The sequence below is a fragment of the Pleurodeles waltl genome, chromosome 7 (assembly GCF_031143425.1).
Source record: "Pleurodeles waltl isolate 20211129_DDA chromosome 7, aPleWal1.hap1.20221129, whole genome shotgun sequence".
NCBI classification, from domain to species: Eukaryota; Metazoa; Chordata; class Amphibia; order Caudata; family Salamandridae; genus Pleurodeles; species Pleurodeles waltl.
The window spans coordinates 40647910-40672035 of NC_090446.1; positions in this window are offsets into that span (position 1 = coordinate 40647910).

Here is a 24126-nt window from a genome sequence, read left to right on the forward strand (position 1 = left end):
CTAAACCACATATGTAGTCTAAAATTTTAACCAAAACAGATTTTAAAAATAGCATAAATAGATTCATAATTACAAAATGTTAATACCGGTTCCTAATAGCAATAGATGATCTAATAAAATTTAATACCTGAAAACAAATTTTGACATTTGATAATTTCTGAAAATTTATCAAGGCTTCCTAATAATGGATGGGTCTTAATGTACGTAAAATTGGTAAGATAAAAACATTTCTAGGGGTAGCGTAAAGGGAACAAAAAAGAAAAAAGTGGGAAGTGCTGTGCTTTGAACTAGCATCGCAGGGGTAAGGTGGTAAATCTTTTTGCCAGATACACTGATTGGGAAAGGCCACCTTAAAATGAATCAAATTTAGTCTAAATAGAGTTAAAAGAGAATATATTTTTGGACATGAAACCCAAGTCAAATAGGGTTCTATATGTGAGGCCGTGACAATCTGAGTATAGGAATCCAAAGATTTCAGTTTCAAACAACTATGAAGTCTTATGTCTAAAGTATGCTCAGAATTACATGATTTCAACAGAGACCTTGCTGTCGTGGTTAACAAATGTGGTTCTTCTAACATATACCTAAGCCCCAGCTTGTCAAAAGAGGATAACAAATATGAGAGCCAGGGAATCCTGTTCGAATTGGCCAGCTGTATGCAATCAGTAATACATTCCTGCACAAGACCTGCCGCTGGATTCGTCCAACATCTAATCCTCTAAAAAGCCTTGGCCCACCTCCTTATGGCTAATGATGTTAGCTATACACTTGGGTACCATCAGTAACCTGCGCATACATTTATTCTCAATACGTTGGAGAGTGGGTACTTTGATGTGACCCCAGACACCAGCCCCATTTAGGGCTGCTGGGCACACTTGGAATTATATAGCATCATGATCTGATAAGACGGTCTATGACCAAGTTTACGAGTAAAACGAAAAATCGCTTCAATATTCCTTGCCGTTTGTTGGGTCTTAAATTTAAGGTGAGTATTCCAAAGCATGGAATAACTTATATGAATACCTAAGTAACAAAAATTCCTCACCTTGTTAATGATATTGCCCCCCCCCTAGTAAATTGTTTCGATTTTGTCTTTCGGGGGCCGCATGTCATAACAAATGTCTTGGAATAATTAACCTTCAAATCAAGGTCCAGCATGAAGTTCAAAAAGAGGTCCAACAGGCCTTGTAAACCATTTGCAGTGCGGGCAATAAGTACAGCATCGTCTGCATATGATAAAACTGGGAGCAATCTCTGACCCATCTTTGGTACTTCTTTCCCATTTTTTATCAAAAAGTCACACAGCCCATTTATATATATAAAAAAAAAGAAAGGGGGCTAGAATACATCCCTGTCTTACTCCCCTAAATGAGGAAATGGGGACGGTTCTCAGTCCCGATGGGCTTTATAAGTTCCAATAGGGCCACATCACACCACAGGGTTTCCATGATTTGCCATAACTTCTCCCTATTTACCAAGTCAAATGCACTGGATAAATCAATAAAGCCCATATGAATTGACTCCCTTTTGGCAGTTCATTATTTACTAAAAATAAGGTGCAAGTTTTATATTAGCCTAACTGTACCCAAACTGGGTCTAAAATCAAATTGAATAGGAGATAAAATCTTTGCCTTTAACACCCAATCCTCCAGGAGAGATAAAATCACACTGCCCAGAATCTTGGCCGTGGAATCAATCAAAGATATTGGTCTGAAACAAGAAGGGTCTTGTCTATTACCCTTTTTGAATATAGGAATAATAATTGCCAGTTTCCAAGAAGAGGGTATATTACTTTTAACAGCGCTTCTTCGGACATTTGTAACTAGGGGACCCCAAAGATTAGGCATAGATTTAAAGATATCAACTGGAACACCGTCAGGGCCAGGAGCCTTCCCTTGCCTTGATCGATTAATGGCTCCAAGAATCTCATGTAAATCAAATGAAATATCTAGGGTATTTGTGTTAGGGTCTATGTTGATCTGATTGGTAATATTATCCTCCTTAGTCAGAAAGTCATTATCTGGATCAAATACTTTCCTAAAATGATTCAACCATACCTCTTCTACAGTAAGACAATGATCATCCTTAGTGTTACTATCTGAGAAATATGAATGATTTACCACCCAGAGGCCTGGCCAATGATTAAGTATAGGTTAATACATAAGGGATTGTGGTCACTAGCACAGTGATGGATTATCTTAAAATCACAGATTAAATGATAATCAGGGGAGCCAATAAGAATAAAATCATTAGTAATCCCCTTCGAATTCCCTGTGAACGTTGGAACATTTAAAGAATCTAGTGCCACTTTTTCCATTGCATGAACCAGATCAAAATTACATAAAAAGGAGTTCAGAGCTTCTCCTTCAGGTGTGTGAATAAAATGGGTTGACAACTCTCTGCCTTCAATGGGAATAGCACAAAGGTCTAAATTTTCCTGACAACATAGGGGAGAATTAAAATCACTGACCCATAAAACTACTAAATCTTCATCCTGTAAGTCGGTGGAAGAATCGATAAAATCCACTACGTCCTCTAGATTTCCTTTAAGGAGACCCCGTGGTATATTGTTATAGAAATTTAAAATCAAAATACGTTTACACCCCCTAATAGATAGTAAGACAATCATAAAATAAGGTGAAGACCAAATTAAAGACGCCTTCAATAATGGTAGTCATAGGGATACAAGGACTAAGAGACCACCTTGTGCTCTTCCCATTGAAGAAGTTAATGCCAGCTGGTAAAAAGTTGTGTACCCATACAAAAGAAACGTATCTTTTGACCATGTTTCTTGTAAACAAATTATGTCAAAAAATGATATAAAACTCGTCCAATCTGGGTTATTTATTTTAGATCGGAGCCCCACAATGTTCCAACAGATCAAAGATAAGTGCTTTGTTCCTAAAATATAACACCGGTTTATCAGTATTATTAAAATGGGAGGTATCAAAAATGTTCTCTCTTTCTTCCTGCATAAATTCATCATTACCATCGTCGGCCGTTAATCTCAACAAGTTATTAGGACCCGGGCTTACGGTAGCCGTAAGTCAATCATTCTCTTCAAGAGAATTAAAGGCCAAAGAACAATTACTAATAGGAACATTTACCTGATCATATGGCCTAACTGGGACTGAACTATAATTGCTAGGATCAGCAGTAAAGCATTGTGGAGATAGGGAATGGTCGTAAAAATGGCACAGAGAGTGTATTTGTATCCCATTATCTGAATTGTTAGAATAATCTAAATTTACCAGAAGGTAATCAAGTGAACACGGGTTGGCAAAATTAATTACGACACAGTCTCCATCTCCTGCTTTTCTTCGGTGGCCAACCTGCTTCACTCTACGCGCCATAAGAATCTTATTGTTTGGATGATAGTTGGATTTAAATTTTGATTTCGGCCAGTGAGCAGATTTCCTAATCAAAGCTTGGGTGTCTCCTTTTTTATTACTGTCCAAAGGAGGCACGTTTGTTAACACCAAGACATAAGGAATACAGTCAGAAGGTAAGTGCAAATCTGCTTGATTAATGGATTTATTTAATCAAGGAAAATTTGGGCCAAGGGAGTTAACTTCTTTGGGGATTACTTGCGGCAACTCATTCACAGCATTACCTTGGCCAGATATGACTGGGGATTTGGCCCAGAGTGTGCCGGAACCCTGAGATGACGATATAGGTAATGAATTCTCCTTTACTACCACATCACAGCTAGGTACCTTTCCCTCACTTGATACTCCTGAATTAAATAACGGGCAAAAGTACTAAGCACATTGTTACAAAAACAGTCAAGTCTTTTTGTAATCATAGTAATAAGTTTCTCCTCTAGGGTAGCACAAAAGGATTTAAGTAGGGAGTCTATTGTGCCAAAGGAGTCACTGAAAGCATCATTGTTTTTTGGGTGTTCGTTAGTTGAAACCAAAACAACTGATTCATTGGCATTTCACAGTGAGCAGATTGTGTAATATTGGTAAACGAAGCCAGTGAAGATGACCCCTCCTTTGAATTAGTGATTATATGAACAATAGGTTCCAGTGGGGGCTGCTGGGCAGATTTTTCAACAGCCCCAATCCTTTCTTCAACTTGCTCCAGTTCAGATTCAATAGCCCCAATTACGGAGGATAAATAGTTAGTAATAGAAGATTGGGCTGAAGAGCCCGGCCTGCCTTCCCCCTTTTGGAGACTGTTCTTTCTTTTCCCCATTTTAAGTAATAATCACACACGCCTCCTAAAAGAGAAAGGACAACAACAATACCTTCAAAACTCAATGTGTGTTTTGCACAGCAAAGACAGTGCAGCGCAAAAGTAAAGTTTCACCCCCACGAGGGCACAAAGGATCCTAGGTCAGAGAGCCAGATTGCCCCCCAACAAAGTACAAGTACCTTAAAGCGGCTTCCTGGACAACACACGTTCAATAAACTCCAGATGAAACAAAGTGAATGTTAGGGGGGGGGCCCAGCCCAGCCAAAGCAAAGGCAAATAGGAAGAATAACATAGGAAATGAGCGCTCACAGTAAATCTTCACAGTAATATTTGAAAAACATCTTAGGTACGGTGCTCCTGGCAAGAGGATCTTCCTACTTCCTCTAATGTTTCCAAGGAAACTAAAAACAATAAGCAAAATGTCAGGGCACTCGTGTATCAGAAGCTCAATCTTAAGTAAATGTTTTATGGTCCAATACTAAGTATTTAATGCCAGTATCCAATAAATTTAGCTGTCGGACCGGGATTCTTGAATGAAACAGAACTCAATTTATTCTTGAGATAAACAGTTCATCACAGCAACTATAGCCGTCCTTGGAATCAATATCCATGTAGCAACAACAGCCAACCACCAACACGTGTGTCGTCCTATGAGATAATAACCTCAAAGACTTCAGCAGGGCTGAAATACATAAAACAGTGACTATGGTTGTAGTACACATGATCCAGTTTTTCTTATATAATATGAGAAAAGCGATCAAACCCTTAAAACCGTGACGATTGTGTGAACAAATCAATGCAGTTCGTGATTTATGTGACAAGAGAAAAAAAAAAAGATTACATATAAAACAGGACAGGAGGTCACCATTAAGAAAATACAATAAATTATACAAAATTACCACATTATCAAGATTTAATGTGGGTTAAAATCCTGATCAAGTTGTTGTTGGGACACAAATGTGCATGTCCTCAATACCCGTAATCTAAAAAACCGTCCCAAGTGATCGACTAGTATAGAAAAGAGACGTGCAAGACACCCAGTAATATCAAACACACCTATAGTGATAATGAGAGAGCCAGACCTCTTTATACTACCCTAAAATAAAAGCATAACATACCTTCGCCAAAGCAACTATAAAGCTAATAAGTCCAATCCTTCAACCAATTAGAATATCTAGAAAATAATAATAATTCACTAAGATTCCTGCTCAAAGTGCAAATACTGGAGTAAAACAACCAATAAGTGACCTAATTAAAGTGTGGCCATAAGGCTCAAACTAACCTTGTTGTGTCCAAAATTTCAAAGCATATAATAATGAGATATATTGTATAAGTAACCTAAACAGAAGTAAACAAAGTCAAACGTTTCTGTGGTAAAGAGTCTGCACCAACATCTAAAATCATAATTATCACAGTTAACTCGCTATTTATGAAAAGCTTATCCATGCCCGTTAGGCTCCCCATAAATCACTCACCTATCAAGCATGAAATTAGTAATGCGAAACCTGCGTTCGAGTAATCACGCAGAGTTTCGTTGTGTCGGTATAGAACGTCAAAGCCGACTGTCCCGAAACAGCCTTATTTAAAGCGTCCCCTTTCCCAAGAAATGGAAAGCGGACAAATCTGTCCCACGGGCGCCATCTTTAAACAGTAGAATTCCCTTCCATATCAATGGGAAGTTTACAAAATTATTTTAGAAGTGCTGGCAACATCAAGTACACATATCCTGCACCATAATAAAGCTACTAACTGAATTGGAACATGCCACATTTGTGCCAAGCACACAACTTAGACCTACAATAAGAAAGACAAAGTGGGGTATCTTAATGATGAAAAAGACATTCATATACTATAATGGCGGACAAACCCTCCCCACGGGCGCCATCTTTAAACAGTAGAATTCCCTTCCATATCAATGGGAAGTTTACACAATTCTTTTAGAAGTGCTGGCAACATCAAGTACACATATCCTGCACCCTAATAAAGCTACTAACTGAATTGGGACATCCTACATTTGTGCCAAGCACAAAACTTAGACCTACAATAAGAAAGACAAACTGGGGTATCTAATGATGAAAAAGATGTTCATATACTATAATGGATGTTAAGTAAATGCTAGAACATAAACATTGTATATAAGAGACAAGCAAGACAAGGTATCTTAATGATGAAATAGATGTTCATATACCATGATGGATGTTGAATAAATGCTAGAACATAAACATTGTATATAAGAAACAAGCATATATGATCCATAAAAAAAGTAATAAATAAACAGTCTAACATCAGTGTCTGTAGGCAAAATCCAAACATCCATATAAGTGAAAACATAGTGATAATGTACATTAACTCCCTGAGCTAAAGCAAAATCACTCCATAAACCTGTATTCTTGTATTAACATATGTATCACGTTAGTCACCTAAATAGTATTCCATTTCAAAATTAGTGTTGAGACCCTCCTCCACCGCTCTAAATTTCAGGATCCAGTAGCATTCCTTTTTCCTGAGGGCTAACTCTCTGTTACCCCCTCTGGGGTCCCTACCTATGTGATCAAATCCAAAAAATTCGAAGCCACATGTGTGGTCCTGTTTCGGACATTGTCTCATGTGACTCACTATAGGGTATCTTATATCATCCTGTCTTAGGGCTCTAAAGTGCTCACTTGCCCTTAACCTAAGTGACCTAATGGTACTGCCTACATAGTATAGACCGCATTTACAAATGATCATATAGATAACAAAATTACTGTTGCATGTAATGTTATGATTGATGTTAAACTGTACTCCGGTAGAACTCATGAACGTAGAGATTCCTGATTTGGCCCATCTACACATACCGCAATGTCCACATTAAAAAAAAACCTTACTACGGCTAGTAAGCCAGTTTTCCTGATTTAGTTTCGTGCGATAGCTGGGGCATGGAATGTTCTTAAGAGTTCTACCCCTTCTAAAGGTAAAGACCGGGGTATCAGGGATCACCTTCTTGAGATTAGGGTCTGCTGTTAGTACGTGCCAATGTTTATTAGCGAAATTTATTGGATACTGGCATTAAATACTTAGTATTGGACCATAAAACATTTACTTAAGATTGAGCTTCTGATACACGAGTGCCCTGACATTTTGCTTATTGGGGCCCAGCCCAGCCTCTTCCTGTCGATGACGGGTGAAGGACGGGCCCTCCCTTGGCCCGCGCTTTTCCCAGGCACCACCCGTGCGCTTCCCATGAGGCGGGAGCGCAATGAAAAGTTTAAAGGGGCTCAGAGCCTGCCCCTTCCTCCAGGCACCAGCACCAAGCCAGGAACAGTCCCCCATGTTCTCACTGGTTTTTCTTTGCTTTTTCATCCTTTTGTGAGTGCCCTCTCTGTGTTTTTCCATCGTTTGCACTGCTTTCTGCTTCCTTTTTCATCTGTATTTTCTATACCTTCTCCTTCATTTTCCTCAGTTCACTGCTTTCTCCTAGCTTTTACATTCGATGTTTGAGTGCCCTCTCCTTGCTTTTCTCTTATTCTCACTGTTGCTTTTACTCTCCTTGCACTGTTTTTTCCTTGCTTTTTCCTTCATTTTTTGTATACTTTCTGATTGTTTTTCCCTAGTTTTCACTGCTTTCTCCTTGCTTTTTTGCACATTCTTTGAGTGCCTTATCCTTGTTTTTCCCTTATGGAGTTAGAAGCATGCGGCCAACCCCTGTTGCATTTGAAAATACATTGAAATTCACTGAAAAACACACAGATTACAGGGAAAGTTAGGACATTTTAAAAAAAACCTTTGAATTCAGTGACAAAATCAAAAGTTTCAGGACGTTTCTAAAAATTCTTATGGAAATTGCATGGCGCAAAAAATATTTTATGGACCCACCCTTTTTCTCAGCCCCACTTGATGAATTACCCTGAAACTTCCAAGACACCAGCTGACTCGAGTTGCATACTAATTTTAAAAATCTCATGAAGATTCACTGACACATTAGAGTCATTGTTTTACTTTAAAAGGCCAAAAAGGCTGTGCCAAATTAACAAAGTGGCACATTGCATGCATTACACCACTTTGTAACCCTTTGTGTCACATTATGCCTGCGTCAAGGTGGGCGTTCCTCATTGGGGGGGCAAAAATCTTGGCACAAGGAAATCTAAGAGATTTCCTTGCTTCATTTTTTTTCAGCACTTTTAACGCCTGCTCAGACCAGGCATTAAAAGGGGGCATTCCACTGAATACAATGAACCCCTATGTACTCTGCAGGAGCAAATGTTGGTGCTACTCCTGCAGAGTACATCAATAGTGGAAAACAAATTACAGTATGGCCACCTACTCTGAACCATGGTATGCTGTATTCAAATATGGCGCACATGGGTGGTGGTAGGGGGGCGCTAAAGGGTGCAAGAAAAGTGATGCTTCACTGTGTGCAGTGCCACTTTCCTTAAATATGCCCCCAAAGGTTACAGGGATGTTATAATTAGGAAAAAGGATTTTTAAAAAACTCACTTAAAAATGAAGGTTACATGGACATTATAATTAGGCTCACATTTTATAAGTACAAATCCATAGAAATTCACCTGTTATAGTACCAGTTATCTCAAGTAACTAAAATGTGTGCCCTGAGGTAATTATAACTTGCACCCTCGCCATGCACTGCTAATTACCCCACAAATTACGGCACTCATGACGTCTTTAATATCATCATTGTTAATATCACTTTAATAATTGCATTAAAAATTTTGAGGCGAAAACTGTGCATAGTGAGGGTGCGAGTTTTAGTTACCTTACATTTTTCCTTTACAAATCAAGCTTAAACTACCCAAACTTCAAAATTTCTAAAGCTATAGTTATAGCTTTCATTCTTTCTTTTACAACTTATCCACCACCTTCAAATTATTGGGAGTAGTCTGCCTCATTACACACCTTTTCAGCTCACTAACCAAACAACACTAAAGCTCTCATTATGAACATGGTGGCCTGGGCCGTAGGCCTGGGCCGTAGGTCTTCTGTGTGCTGGTGGTCTTTTGTTGACCGCCAGTGCCGAACTGAGCTGGTTTTCCCGCCTATTTCATAATGACCCACTATGTATAACACGGTCCAGAGCAATGTTTTTTTAACCAGCTAGGAGCTTTTTGCTTCCAAGCACCAGCTTTTCTTTTAATCTTTACAAATTCATATCTCCTGCTCCCTACAGTGGAGTTTTGTACTTATGGTGTCATTTTATCATAAAAAAATGTCCTATTGATATAAATTGTTGTTGGAATTTTATTGTGGTGTTGTGTCTCAGTTGTTCACTGTTTTTGCAATATTAAATGCTATACACATCTGTCTCCTAAGTTTAGTCTGACTGCTCATGAGCCAAGCTATCAAGGATTGAGAAAGAGTCAATTTATTGAGAACTTGAGTAGACCTTATGTGTGATTGAGGCCCTATTACTAACTGTAGTTACCTGCCTGCACCTAATAATAATCCACTTTCCAACACGTGTCATACAGTGGAGTTGCATACTGTAAAGATGAGTTGAGTGGTGTGTCGTTGAGTGTCATACTGTGTAGTATAGTGGTGTGGAGTAGAGTGGCATAGAGTATAGTACAGTTGAGTTCCATAGAGTGGTGTAGAGTGTTGGACAGTGAAGCGGTACAGAGGAGACTATGACACCGTAGCATAGAGAGTTATAATGTATATAAGAGTACAGTATAGTAGTGGAGTATAGTAGAGTGGAGTGCACTAGAGTGGAGAAGCACAGAGTGGATTATAGTGTCACAGAATGGAGTGGCATGACATAGACTATAGTGGTGTGGAGTGCAGTAGAGGGAGGTAGCGTAGCATACAGTCAAGTAAGGAGTCATAAATGGGAGGTACCATGTTGTACAGTAGAGTGTAGTGGTCTGTCATACAATACTGTAAAGTTTTGTACACTACAATAGAGTGGAGTGGCATACAGTCTAAATGAGTCGTGTAGAGTAGAGTGGTGTACAGTACAGTATAGTAGAGTATGGTACATAGGTTTGCCATACATTGTTATAGAGTACAACATCATGGAGTGGCGTACAGTGGAGTACTGGAGTAGGGTGTAGTGCAGTGTCATAGTGGAGTGGAGGAAAGTATGTGCAGTGGAATACAAAGAGTTGCTTACAGTTTTGGGTAGTGGTCTAGAGTATCATAGAGCAGCATAGATTGGAGTAGTGTGTTGAACAGTGGCATACAGTATAATACAGTGTTGTACAGTGGAGTGTAAGGGTATAACCAGGAGTTAAGGTTTGGAGAATGGCACACAGTGTAGTAGTGTGCTGTAAAGTGGAGTTGCAGAAAGAACAATAGTGGATCAAACAGTGGACCTGTGTAAGTTGGATTGTTGTACAGTAGTGTAGAGTGAGGTAAAGTCTTGTGCAGTGGAGTAAAGCTGAGTGGAATAGCAGAACGTAGGGCAGAGTAAACTATAATAATGAGTAGTGGTCAGAGAGTAGAGTGGCATGGAGTGGAAAATAGTAGGATAGCCTAGGTAGTAAACCTAAAAAATTGGGATGGGGTCTCTTACAGTGAAGTATAGAAAAGTTTCATATAGTGGAATTGAGTGTTTAGGTAAACTTATAAATTGGACTGGGGTCTCTTACAATGCTGTATCAAAAAGTGTCATATAGTGGTGACAAAATGTTGTGAGTGTTGTAAAATGGAATGTATGAGCATAGAGTAGAGTTTAGAGTTGGACAGTGGAGTGTATGGGGACAGAGTGGAGTAGAGTATTGTAGAATGCCATAAAGTGTAATAGATTTTTTTTAGATTGGAGTTATATAAATTAGAGGATAGTATTATACAGTGGAGCAGCTTAGAACAGAGCGGTGTATAGTGGATTACAGAAAAAATGGTGTAGCATACAGTGGAAAATGGCACAGTGGAGTGTAGAAGATTGGCGTGGCAAAGAATGGAATAGTGTAGAATGGATTGATGTACAGTGGAGCGGCTTACAGTATAGTATGGTAAAGTGGATAGGCATAGACTGGAGTGGTGTACAGTGAAATTATGTTGTATAGCGTCAAGGAAATCTATGAATTGGAGGGGTGTCTCATATGGTAGAGCGGATTGCTATGCCGTACAGAGTTAGAAACTGTCATAGATTGAAGTGCCATACAATGCAGCATAGAGTTAAGTACACATTTGGACAGTGGAGTGTGTGGGGATAGACCTGAATTATAGTCTAGTAGAGTGCCATATAGTTAAGTAGAGTGTTGAAGGATAGACTGGGGGAGAGTGTACTGGAGTGACAAAGTGGATTAGCGTTCAGTGGAAGGGCATACAGTTGAATAGCATAAAGTGGAGTGGCATTCAGTGGATTAGCATATGGTTGAGCAGATTACAGTTGGCTGGCGTACAAGTGGAGAAGCATAGACTGGAGTGGTTCACAGTGGAGCGTGGTAGAGAAGAGTAGCATATAGTGGAGGGGCATACCATGGAATAGCATAGAGTGGAGTGGTGTAGAGTGTAAGTGCGCATAGTATAGCAGTGTACAGTGGAGTGGTATAGACCGGAATGATGTAGTGGGTTAGAGTGTAATTGCATACAGTGGAGCAGTGTACACTGGAGTGAGGTACAGTGGAGTAATGTAGAATGGAGTATGTGGAGTGGTAACTAGTAGAATAGTGGCAAAAAGAATAGTGCAGAGTGGAATAGCGTACAGTTGGATGGCGTACAGTGGGATGGCACACAGTGTAATGTCATACAGTAGAATGGCATAGACTAGAGTGGTCTGCAGTGGAGTGGTATAGAGTGGAATTGCCTCCACTAGAGTTGGTTAGAGTTGAGTGGCCTCTAATGGACTAAGGAGAATGGAGTGGCATCAAATGGACTAGCGTAGAATGGAGTGATGTAACATAGATGTGTCACTAGAGTTTCATAGAGTGGAGTAGAGTATAGTGGAGTGGCATACAGTGGAGTAGCATAGAGTGAAGTGGCATACAGTGAAGTAGCATTGAGTGGAATAGCGCATAGTAGAATAGCGTACAGTATAGTGGCATACAGTAAAGTGATGTAGACAGAGTGGCATAAACTGGAGTGGGTACAGTGTAATAGCATTCAGTGGAGTGGCATTGAATGGAATAGAAAAGAATGGAGTGCCATAGAGTAGAGTGGCATAAAATGGAGTGGTGTTGAGTAAATTAGTGGACAGTGTAGTGACATACAGTGAAATAGTATTTAGAGTTGTGTTGTACAGTGGAGTGGCATACAGCGAAATAACATAGAGTGCAGTAGTGTATAGTGGAAAGGTGTAGCGTGAAGTAGGTGATCGTTAGTGGCATATAGTGGAGTGGTGTACACTGAAGTGGCTTAGAGCGGAGCGGTATACAGTGGAGTGGGGTAGAGTGTATTAACAGAGAGTGGAGTGGCATACAGTGAGGTGGTGTCTAATGGACTAGAGTAGAATGAAGAATAGAATACGAATATGACATACACTGGAGTATCATACAGTGAAATAGTGTAGAGTGGAGTGTTATAAAGGGAAGTGGCATACAGTGGAAGGGCAGAGAGTGTAGTGGCATTCAGTGGAATGGCGTAGAGTCGAATAGTGAATAGTGGAGTAGCATCCAGTGGAGTGGAGTACAGTGGAATGGCATAGACTACAGTAGTGTAGAGTGGAGGTGCATATAGTCCAAGAGGATATAGGGTAGTGGCATAAGGTAGAGTTGTGTATAGTATGATAGCGTAGAATGGAGTTGCACACAACGGAGTCTAGGACAGTGGAGAGGCCTAGAGTGGAGTGATGTAGAATGGAATAGCATATAGTGGAGTGGCACACAGTGGTGGCATGGTATTGTGTGGAGTGGTGTAGAGTGAGTGGAGTAGTCCACAGTGGAGTGGTCTATACTGGAATACCATACAGTGGACTGGTATATAGTGTAGTGACATACAGTGGAGGGGCATGATAATGTATGTGAAATTTAGCAACAATCTAGATTATGGTGTGCACAGTAATGCAAAACAGTAAGTAGCACTGGCTTACATTTCTCCAGATGTAGCAATTAACACAGGGCCATGCATGTTGGCCTTGCATTTTTTGTAACTCTGTCTTAAGTATTGCATTGCCCATGTGTCTCAAGGGTACCTTAATACAACTAGACTTTAGTTACAATTTGGGCCACAGTATACCTTAATAACCTCACAGTATACCATGGTACATGTCCATGACAAGCCAGAATATAATTGGGTAATGCTACTTTTTAGAAAATTAAAAGGCAGCCAAATTGTTTTTACTACACTTTGGCTGGGTTTAATGTTAGGGCTTTAGCTACCGGTAAGTGGTAGGTTTAATTGTAGATTCCTACCTATCACTAGGCGTGGGTGGAGCTCGTGGAGTTGCACTACGCAAGCTTCTGCAGAATCAGTGAAAAACTCCATGGACTTCCACGGGCAGGAGGAGTTCTGCGAGTAGGTTGAGTAGGCAACCTGATGCCAGCAAGATAACAGCTAAGCCGGGTGAGGTAAGTGTTTGCTTGCTCTGCTGGTGTTCCCTGACTTTCTCCTAATGAGGGACTGTGCAGCTGTGTTGTGCAAGTCCGATTTGCCCCCTTGCTCTCCTTTGACATTCCTGACATGGTCATGTTTCAGATGTCAAATGAACTTTTGGAGGATACCATTAATTTTGCAGTCAGCCATTCAGTTACTGTACAAGGGCTATAGGATCGTGCCCTCGGTGCACAGCATGGTCCCAGCATTTTGGACTTAGTGAATCATTAATGGCCATCAGCTGCTCAGAAGGGACTTACGAGGGCTGCGGTGATAGAAAAGCAAAGCCATTGTCCAAATTCAGCTGGCCAATGAGTGCTGGAGACCGGATAAAAAATTAGATTCTATATTATCATGTGTCAGTGCACAACTGTGCCAAGAATGCATCTCCTCCATGTAAGAGATGCATGTGATGCACTGCCTCTTTCAGGATTGATGAATCAGTTCTGTGGAATGAAGGGAAGCCATTACATTTTAGTCATTGTGCATGGAACAATCGCTTACTAGTTCATTCAAATATAGGTGTAGGAAAGTACCCTTTTTCTTGACATGGTTCTCCCCATTTTCTGTCTGTTTGTCAGTATGTTTAACTGTTTTGTCAGCGTGCTGTCCTGTGTTCATGGGGATCTTGCCAACCAGGACCCCAGTAATTATGCTCTTTCTCTCCAAACTCTATACTTCACTCTACATTTGGCATACTGGTGCCCCATATAAGTCTGTAGTATATGGTAACTAGGTACCCAGGGCATTGGGGTTCCAGTGGACCCCTACGGGCCACAGCATATATTTTGTCACCCATAGGGAGTCCATGCAAAGTGTTTGTAGGACTGCCATTGCAGTCTGCATGAAAAAGTAGGCAAGCACCCATTCACTGCCATTTTTCTCTGCACCAGGTCACTTATAAGTCACCCCTATGGCAGGCCTTCCAGCTCAGAGAGCAGGGTGCAGAGTACCTGTGTGTAAGGGCTCCGCTGCACTAGCAGAGGTACCCCCAGAAACTCCAGGGCCATTTTCCCAGACTTCGTGAGTGTGGGGATGCCATTTATGCCTGTTCTGGACATAGGTCAATACCTAGGTCCAGCTCCATAATGATAACTCTGAATATGGTCATGTTTGGTGTCAAACATGTTGGAATCATACCCCAGTGCTAATGCAAGCATTGGTGTATGATTCCATGTACTCTGGGGGCTCCTTAGAGGACCCCCAGTACTGCCATTTTAGCCTTCTGGGGTTTTGAAGGCAGCCCCAGCTGCTGCCACCTCACAGACAGGTTTCTGTCCTCCTGCTGCTTGAACAGCTCAAGCCCTGGAGGCAGAACAAAGGATTTCCTTTGGGAGATGGGTGTTACACCCTCTCCCTTTGGAAATAGGTGTTACAGGCTTGGGATGGGTAGCCTCCCCAAGCCACTGGAAATGCTTTGAAGGGCACTCCTTGCAAATCCAGTCTACACCAGTTCAGGGACCCCCAGTCCCTGATCTGGCGCAAAACTGGACACATGAAAGGAGGATTACCACTCCCCTGTCCATCACCAACCCAGGGGTGGTGCTCACAGCTCCTTCAGTGGGTCTTTGGGATCTGCTATCTTGTTTCCAAGGTTGGCAGGGAACTCTGGGAGCATCTGAGTGGCCAGTGCACAAAGGTGATGCCAGAGCCCTTCCCTGATAGGTGCTTACCTGACTAGGTGACCAATTCTCCTTTTAGAGCTATTAGGGTATCTCTCTTGGGTGGTTTCTCAGATTCGGATTGCAAGGCACCAGTAGGATTCCTCTGCATCCTTTAATTCGACCTCTCACTGGGAAAACTGCATCTGGACCCTCCAGGAACCTATAAGCTTCAACAAAGAAGCAAGATGCCTCCTGCAACATTGTATCTCTGGCTCCTGCTAGCAACTGCAACAGTTTCCCAGCCATGCTTCCTCTGAGGACAGCCCATCTTCAGCCTGCATCAGAAGGCAGAAGGAATCTCCTTTGGGGTCAAGGAGTCACTCCGCTGCTTCTGCAGGCACCATCTGCATCAATAACCGGTTGGGTGGATCCTCTCTCCTGCTGAGCTGTGTGGATCCTGTATCATTATTGGTGGTCTGAAGTGGTCCCGATGGTCCGCTCTTCCAACTGTCCAACTTTGGTGGAGGTAAGAGCGTGCCTCCCCACACAAGACAGTATCCCCATGCACTGTGTGTTTTGCAGCTGCAAAAGCTTATTGGCATCCTTCCCCCAAGTATTTAATGCATCTGGTAGCTCCACCCCCCAGAACTCCATCCTGCAATGCATAGCTTCCTGAGTCGTTCTCTGGTGGTGTGGGAGCCTTTTCATAGTGCTGCTTGGGTCTCTTCTGCAACTTCTTTGTCCCTGTGCTGTGGGACTCCTGAGTGTGCTGCCTTGTCTTCTGTGGGTTCTCTGAGTTGGTGAGGGCCCCGTCTGGCTCCCACTCCTGGTTAGAGTCCACCAGGTCCTTCCTGGTCCAGGCAGTGCTATTTTCCGCAAACCATGAGCTTTGCGTGTGCCAAGGCTTGTTGGTGGACTCCGACGCAGCAAACCAAACTGCAATCCTCCATCTGGCGTGGGACATCACTTGCATGCTCCAGAAACCCGACTCCATCATCCAGGGTTCAGTAGTGACTCTTCATCCTCATAGTCGACTATCTTCTTTCACCTTCTGCCTGGTGGGTAGGGGCTCCTTCCCTTACTGGACTCTTCCATGCTTCTTGGACTTGGTCCCCATCTTTTACAGGTCTTCTGTTCCAGGAATCCACGATTGGTGTCTTGCAGTCTCTTCTGGTATTTGCAATATTCTTCTCTTCTAAGTGTGTGGTTTTGGGAACCTACAACACTCCTGCTTTCATGGGGGCTGAAGGGTGTTATGGTACTTACCTTTGTGCTTTTCTAATACTCCCACTCCCGTCTACACACTCCACTTGCCTAGGTGGGAGACTCACTTTCGCATTCCACTTCTTAGTATATGGTTTGTGCTCCAACTAGGCCCAATATTCTCTATGAGAGTTTCTCTATCTTGCACTTTTTTCTGACTGTTTTTATGCCTATTTCTGCATTCTAGTGTCTATATATAGTGTATTATTTACCTCCTAAGGGAGTATATCCTCTATAGTATTTTTGGTATTTGTGTCACCAAAATAAAGTACCTTTATTTTTGTAACACTGAGCCCCTCATTATAAGTGTGGCGGTCTTGAGAATGCCACACTTGCGATGGCGGTCGGACCGCCGCAGACAGGGCGGTCCGACTAGCCCATTATGATTACGGTCATACACCATTATGATTACAGTCATACGCCAACAGCGTTGGTGATTACGTCCCCATCTGCCAGCCTTTCCATAGCTGTAAACACCACCATGGAAAGGCTGGTAAAATGGGGGTGTCGGGTTTCCCTGGGGCCCATGCTCTGCCTATGTACTTGGCATGGGCAGGGCAAGGGCCCCCATGCACAGCCCCATTGCGGATTTCACTGCCCAAATTAAGTGCAGGGAAATTCGTGACGGGTGCTGTTGCACCCGATACACCACAACATTGCCGCTGGCTCAATTATGAGCCAGCTTCAATGTTGTGGTGTGGGTTCTGCTGGGCCAGCGGCCAAAAACGCCACTGGGGAAGCCATGCTGTGCAGGCCTCAGATCACCTAACAGCCCCTGCGGCAGCTGCAAGTACAATAGTGGTACACTGAAGTGTTCATAGGTCTTCTGTGACCTAACTTGTACTCCTAGCTCAACGTGAAGGGTGAATGTAGGCACCATTTGTGTTTGGATCCCCAATTCAGATAGTCAATTTCCCTCTCATGCCCCACTGCTTCTGCCAATACATGGGCACAGACATTACTGGTCCACATAGAATGCAACTCCCATGCACCCAGGAGAAGGACAAATGGTTCCTAGCAGCCTTCAGTTACTGCAGTGTCAACTGTCATCATCTCCTCTGCCTACTAGCAACAGCCTCCACTGCTGGACTCACCACCACCTCCAGGAACAAACAACATTGGCTCCACGTGGGGATCGGACAGACCCACAGTCAATCGTGTTCACTCAAGATGACTTTTTTCCATGTCTATTATTCCTCCCACCTCATCGGCTGGGAAATTTGTTTATGGGTAAGCACGCCGGTAAACTCTGCCCCGCCTGCAGTTGTGGAGTTTTTGTTGAACATCGTGCTCCAAACAGAGGGAACAACTCTGTTGGCAGAGCGGAGTTTGGCCGCCACCAATACCTATTACCACTTTCTTAAAGTAGTAAAGGGAAGGGAAACATATTTAGAGTATTGCACTAGTTCCTGGTAAGTACCATATTTTTAAAGACATTTCTTAGGTATATCAATGGTACTCTATACTCCTATTTTTACAGAATTAAATACACTCTACTACACTAGCGGCCTGATTAGGAGTTTGCAGGTGGGAAGACCCGTCCACCGAACTCCTGATGGGTAGGTAGCCGCCAAACAGGCTACCTCACCATCGGACTCAATACGAGTTTCCCACTAGGCTGACAGGCAGAAATCAAGGTTTCCACCCATCAGCCTAGTGGAAAACTGGTGGCAGCACTGTCTCCGGCTCGAAACCAAGCCAGCAGCAATGCTGTCACCTGCAGAGTGTACCAGCATCCTCACAATGTTCACTGTCTGCACAGATTGGGCAGTGCAGGGGCCCCCTGCACTGCCCATGCTGTGCAGGTTATAATCAGCAGGGCAGAGTTGTTTTCAGCTCCGCCCTGGCTGATTGAGATCTCTACCTGCCATCAACTTGTTGGGATCACTGATCCTGGAAGAGATAGCTGTATCCGGGAGGTCTGAACACCAGGGTCTTAATGTGGTGGTCGGAACTCCACAGCAGCAGTGGTAGAAACATATAATTATTTTTTTCCCTTTCTATTGCCACTTTACTAAAGTGGCAATAGGTAGGGAAAGTATAAATTCTAAGACTTACCTATATCTAATGGCCTAAACCAGAACTCTGACAAAGCGGCCTTAAATTTTGTAAAGGCAGTCATTATCCAGTCATATAATGACTTGTCAAATCCCATTTACCACACATATCATTGATATCATGAAGATAAAATACCTTATCATTTTAAAAGTAATTACGCTACTTACCTGGTGTACCCAAAATGGATCATCTGACATAATCCTGCCAAATTTAATGTAAATACATTCCGCAGTTGTACTTTGTCAAATACAATAATCTATGGAAAATGCAATGTGAAAAAACAAATTTTGGGACCTCCTCCTTTTATTGTTGTAAGCTTTACTGATTCACCACAAAAATCTACATTTCACGAAATGTAGCAAATGCGCTAGGTCTAGAATAACTTGGTTTCAAAATGACAAGATGTTGCAATAACATTTTTGTTCCTATTGTATCAGTCTTAAAATGTATTCCTGATTTGTCTGCTATGTACTAACTTTGATACAAATGCATAAAAATTAAAAAGTATATATTATTTATGAACAATTCACTGTAGGAATCTGTTGTATAAATGCAATTAAATCGATCAGACTTAATTTTCTGTTTTGATCATTTTCCATGTTCATCCAGCCCTTCATGCAGTATAAATCAAGTAAAAATGTTACTTCTTGAAATGCTTACAATAATAATAATAATGAGAATAATAATAATAATAATAAGAAGAAGAATTGGAGATTCAAAACAGAAAAGTGACACATACTAGAACAATTATAGATCTTACAGGTTTATATAATCAGGAATCCCCCCTTGCAAATTCAAATAACAATTTTCAAGAGCTCCAGGATTCCTAGAACTAATTCATGATACCACATTCTACTTTACTTGGATCTTTATAAATGTTTAATGTTGTCATGATCTAGCAGATGATTTTTGCATAAACAGAAACAACATTTTACATTGTATTTCACATAAAGTGGAATGATAAAATGGAAGTGACTATCATCTTGAAATTGAATCCCTTTTCATTAACATTATTGGTGTGTTCTTTCTGTTATTCACTTTTTCTGCGGCTTTGCTATCGTGGAAAGTCAAATTTATTCCATCACATTTTTTTTTAAGTATTCATAAATTACTTTCATAAAAACAATGAGGTGTTTCCAACATTCTAAAAAAGATACTACACAGAGCAAGAAAAAAAATCTTATATATTATAAAACATAGTATTACAACAGTAATTAACAGTAATTAATTTGGATTCACAAAGTTTTTCATCTATAGTTTATGATATGTTCTTTGCTCCTCTCAGAGCTTTTTTAAACTCTGTGTTTTTTAAACTGTATATAATGGGGTTGCACAAAGGAGTAACAGCTGCATATGACAAAGACATAATTTTATTTTCTTTCAACGAATATGATGAAATTGGTCGCACGTACGTAGAAACGAGTGATACATAGAATAAAATAACTACAGTGAGATGAGAGATGCATGTTGAGAAAGCTTTGTCCTTTCCACTCTTAGATTTTATTTTCAGGATTGAAGAAGCAATTTTGATGTATGAAAAAATGATAAGAACAAATGACATCATTACCACTACAGAACCATTGATGTAGTTAAGTGTCTCGATGATAATAGTGCTGCTACAAGAAATCTTCAAAAGCACTGCAATGTCACAGAAGAAGTGGTTAATTGTGTGGGACTCACAGAAAGAATATCTGGACATTAGTAGAATGTGTGGCATTGATATTAGAAATCCAGCTGTCCAGCTTCCAACAGTTAGATACATGCACACAGGTAAGTTCATGATGGTCATGTAGCGTAAGGGAAAGCAGATGGCCACATATTGATCGTAAGCCATGACTGTAAGCAGAAAGAGCTCTACAGTTGCAAAGACCATGAAAAAATACATCTGTATCAGACATTCCATGAGAGAAACCTCTGTGCCCCCAATAAAGAAGTGGACCAGCAGCTGGGGAAACACAACAGAGGTGTAACAGATATCAACAAAGGACAAATGTGTAAGGAAGAAATACATTGGAGTATGCAAATGTGAGTTTGAGTAAACAATTGCCAGTATTAGAAGGTTTCCCGCTAGTGTTATCAGGTACATAAATAAAAATGTAACAAAAAGTGGAACCTGCAGCTGTGGAAAGTCTGAAAATCCAACAATAAAGAAATTACCAGTCGTGCTCAGATTTTCTTTATTCATTTATCTTGCAATGCTACACATATGTAGTTGAAAACAACCTGTAATTAAAAGCACAATTGATGTTCATTTTATTGTTTTCTGGACACAGAACGGTGGGGTAAATGTTGGGATGAAATTTGTGCATGATAATTTCAATAAAAATACAACTATTAAATCAAACAATGTGAGCACACACATATTGTTTTTCAATCTGAATTGTATTTATTTTTTGCCATAGCATAAATAGCATAATTATGATTGTGGGTGTCTCATAACAAGATACACATAATTCATTATTTGTTTCACTTCATACTTGCAATTAATATTTCTGTAGCTGGTGGGTACTGAGAAGGACCTTACTGTACCAAGGAAAGACATTTGCTTGGAATGGAATGGTAGCCTGGCAATTTTAAAAACTAAAGTATTACTGTCCAAGAAAAATCTTTAAATGAAGGTACGCAAATGTGTCACTTTCATTACTGCCTGCTAGGGCTTTCAATACAAGTGGCCTGGCCAGGATAGAATACATCTTTCATATCTGTTAACAAAGGGTACCCCAGGGATCAGAATTTAACAAATTAAAAATGATCTCAATTAAAATGTCATCCCTGTAAATGGGAATTAGCATGCGGATTGTGGTGCTTACCATACCACAAATTGTATGTACCAGTATTTTCCACCATTTTTCTTACCCTCTGTACATTTTGGCAGGATTGTCTTGCACAACATACCTGGGGAAAATTATGGGGACAAAAGTTTTACTGAAAAACTCTGAATGCTGGTATGTGCAACAGGAGGGTTTACAGCACATACTAGAATTTCACTTGCCAGTTATAATGACACCCTATTAAAGTAGAAAGGTTGGGGCTAGATGTATTCGTATTGCAGAAAAACATATTCTATTATTCTTTTACATACCCTTACATGCATTTGTGACTCGTACTTGGAATTCCCTTTTAGTGAAAGTGAATATAGGGCACAGCACTTTCTGTTTCTCATAAATAAATATCAGCTGAATGTTCCCTTTTGATATGTTTGAGGGCTAATTCAGAAAGGCACATAGCAGCAGGTAAAAGAGCAATACACGCTAATGTTTTTACATACTCCCAGTTATCTTCATGAATATGCCCTATTGACATCAAAGAATCTAAGACAAAGTAAACACTAAATCAGGCATCGCTCTCATATCAGTTGTTTAACAATATTCCAGAATGCCCAATAAACAAAACATAGGTAAATTATGACTCTCCGAGTTACAACTATATCACTTTTTATGTTATGCCTCTTGAGTATATTCTGTAATTTGCCCTTACAAAAAAGATGTAATTTACAGGTGTTTTATAAATAGTCTTAAGAGTGGGGGTTTTATTAAAAAGCACCTATGCCTATTTTCATATCCATAAATGTGTGCAGCTTATCAATACATGTAAAAGTTAGTTAGGACCGTGTTTCTGTAGGAAAAGTGTTTTTTGACTCTCCTTTATATTTGGCACCGTTTCTCAGAGCTTCATGGATTTTTTTTTAAAATGGAGTGCTGGTAATTCTTGTTGCACATGGAAAGTTTCAGGTGATCCATCAAGCGGGGGCCAAGAAAATGGGGGGTCCATAAAAGAGTTTACCATGTTAAGATTCATAGTTGTTTTGCACACAGTTACAGTCTGAATTGCTGGACGGAATTACACCAAATTGGCTGAGAGCTAGATTTTTTTTCCACTGACTGCTCTTTTTGCTATTTGATGTAAATCAGTTACAAAATTGTTGGGAAATTTAAGGAAACCCATATTTATATATCCATGACTGTGTTTCCTCTGCGACAACTTCGCAAAGAATAATGAGCTCGTGCAAGGAAATATAGAGCTGTGATTGGCTGCCAACACTTTAACCATGAAGTTCTGGCAGCCATCTTGGAACTCGGCTTCAGCCAAATCCCACAGAAAAACAGGACAAAAAAATGGGCAGGGTTGGAATACCCAACCCCCAAGCTTGGACTTGGGGTCCCAGAGGGAAAGACAGGGCAAAAACATTCAAATTCAAATTCGCAAAATTTCTGAGTGTGTTTTAATTGTAGCTGTCGCATGAACCAGGTCCCAGGTGCATGCAGGATTTAATAAAAAAATTAAGGGGTTGCACAGGGCCACCCTCCCCTTGTGGAAGAAAACTGCCCGATTATATTTTTTATTTTGATTCAAGGATCCAGAGGAAAATTGGAAAAAAGCACCCACTGTTTTCAAACTATAACTCATGCCTTCACCATGCACAGCTAACGCACGGCACAAGGCGCGCCAAAGGCAAGCCCGTCTGTGCCCATCCGTGCCTGGATCATGCCCAGTGCCGGACCCCCTGGCTCTCGCCCCCCCCACCACCGCCAAGTACGTCTTTGTTATGATGCCGCCACCCTCTGCACCCTCAACACCGGCTGCTCTCCTGCCTGCCTTCAAGCCTCCCCACAGACCACCAATGTACCCTTCTCCAGCCAGGACTGCAACTTCACCAGCCTCCACACCAATGACCCACCAAGGCAGGATGCAACCATCTCAGATGTATCCTTCTCAACACCCGCTCCGTCCACAAACACAGTAGAACTATGGAATCTCATTGACTCAGCTTCCCCAGATGTCGCCTTTCTCAGCGCCGGACCTTGCCATAGCCATCCCAGACAGCTACAAGATCACCCGCAGGGACCGCTACAACAAACAAGGAGGAGGCATCACCATCGTCCACAAGAACACCCTCAGGATCACGACCAGCACAGATGACACCCTCAGCACCGCCAAACACCTGCACTTCCATATCCACAAAGATCCTAACACCACCCTTTCAGTGACTCAGTGACCCTCGTCTACAGGCCTCCAGGCCCCTAACAGCAGTTCAGCAACTGCATCACCGACATCATCAGCATGGACGCTCTGGCATCCACAGACTACATACTCCTTGGGGACTTAAACTTCCACCTCGAGAACACCAACGATAACAACAACACCCCCCTACTCGACAACCTCTCCAACCTCAGCCTCAAACAGCACATCATGACAAGGACCCACAACGGATTCCCCACCACAAATGGAACAAAGTCACCGAAGACCAACTAATCACCCCCTCTCCCGGAACCACCCCAACAAAACCACCAACACTGACACAGCTGCCTGCAAATTCAGGCAATGGTTCAACACCTGTGCCAACACTCTCACCCCGATCGATAATCCCTCCAACAGATGCACCGACAGAAAGGCCTTATTGTTTACCACCAACCTCCATGAATTCAAGCAGACATGCCGAAGACTCAAAAAAGAAGTGGCGCCAAGATCAGACACTGGACAACCACACAGCCTTCAAAAACACCATCCACAGACACCACCAACTCATCCGAAC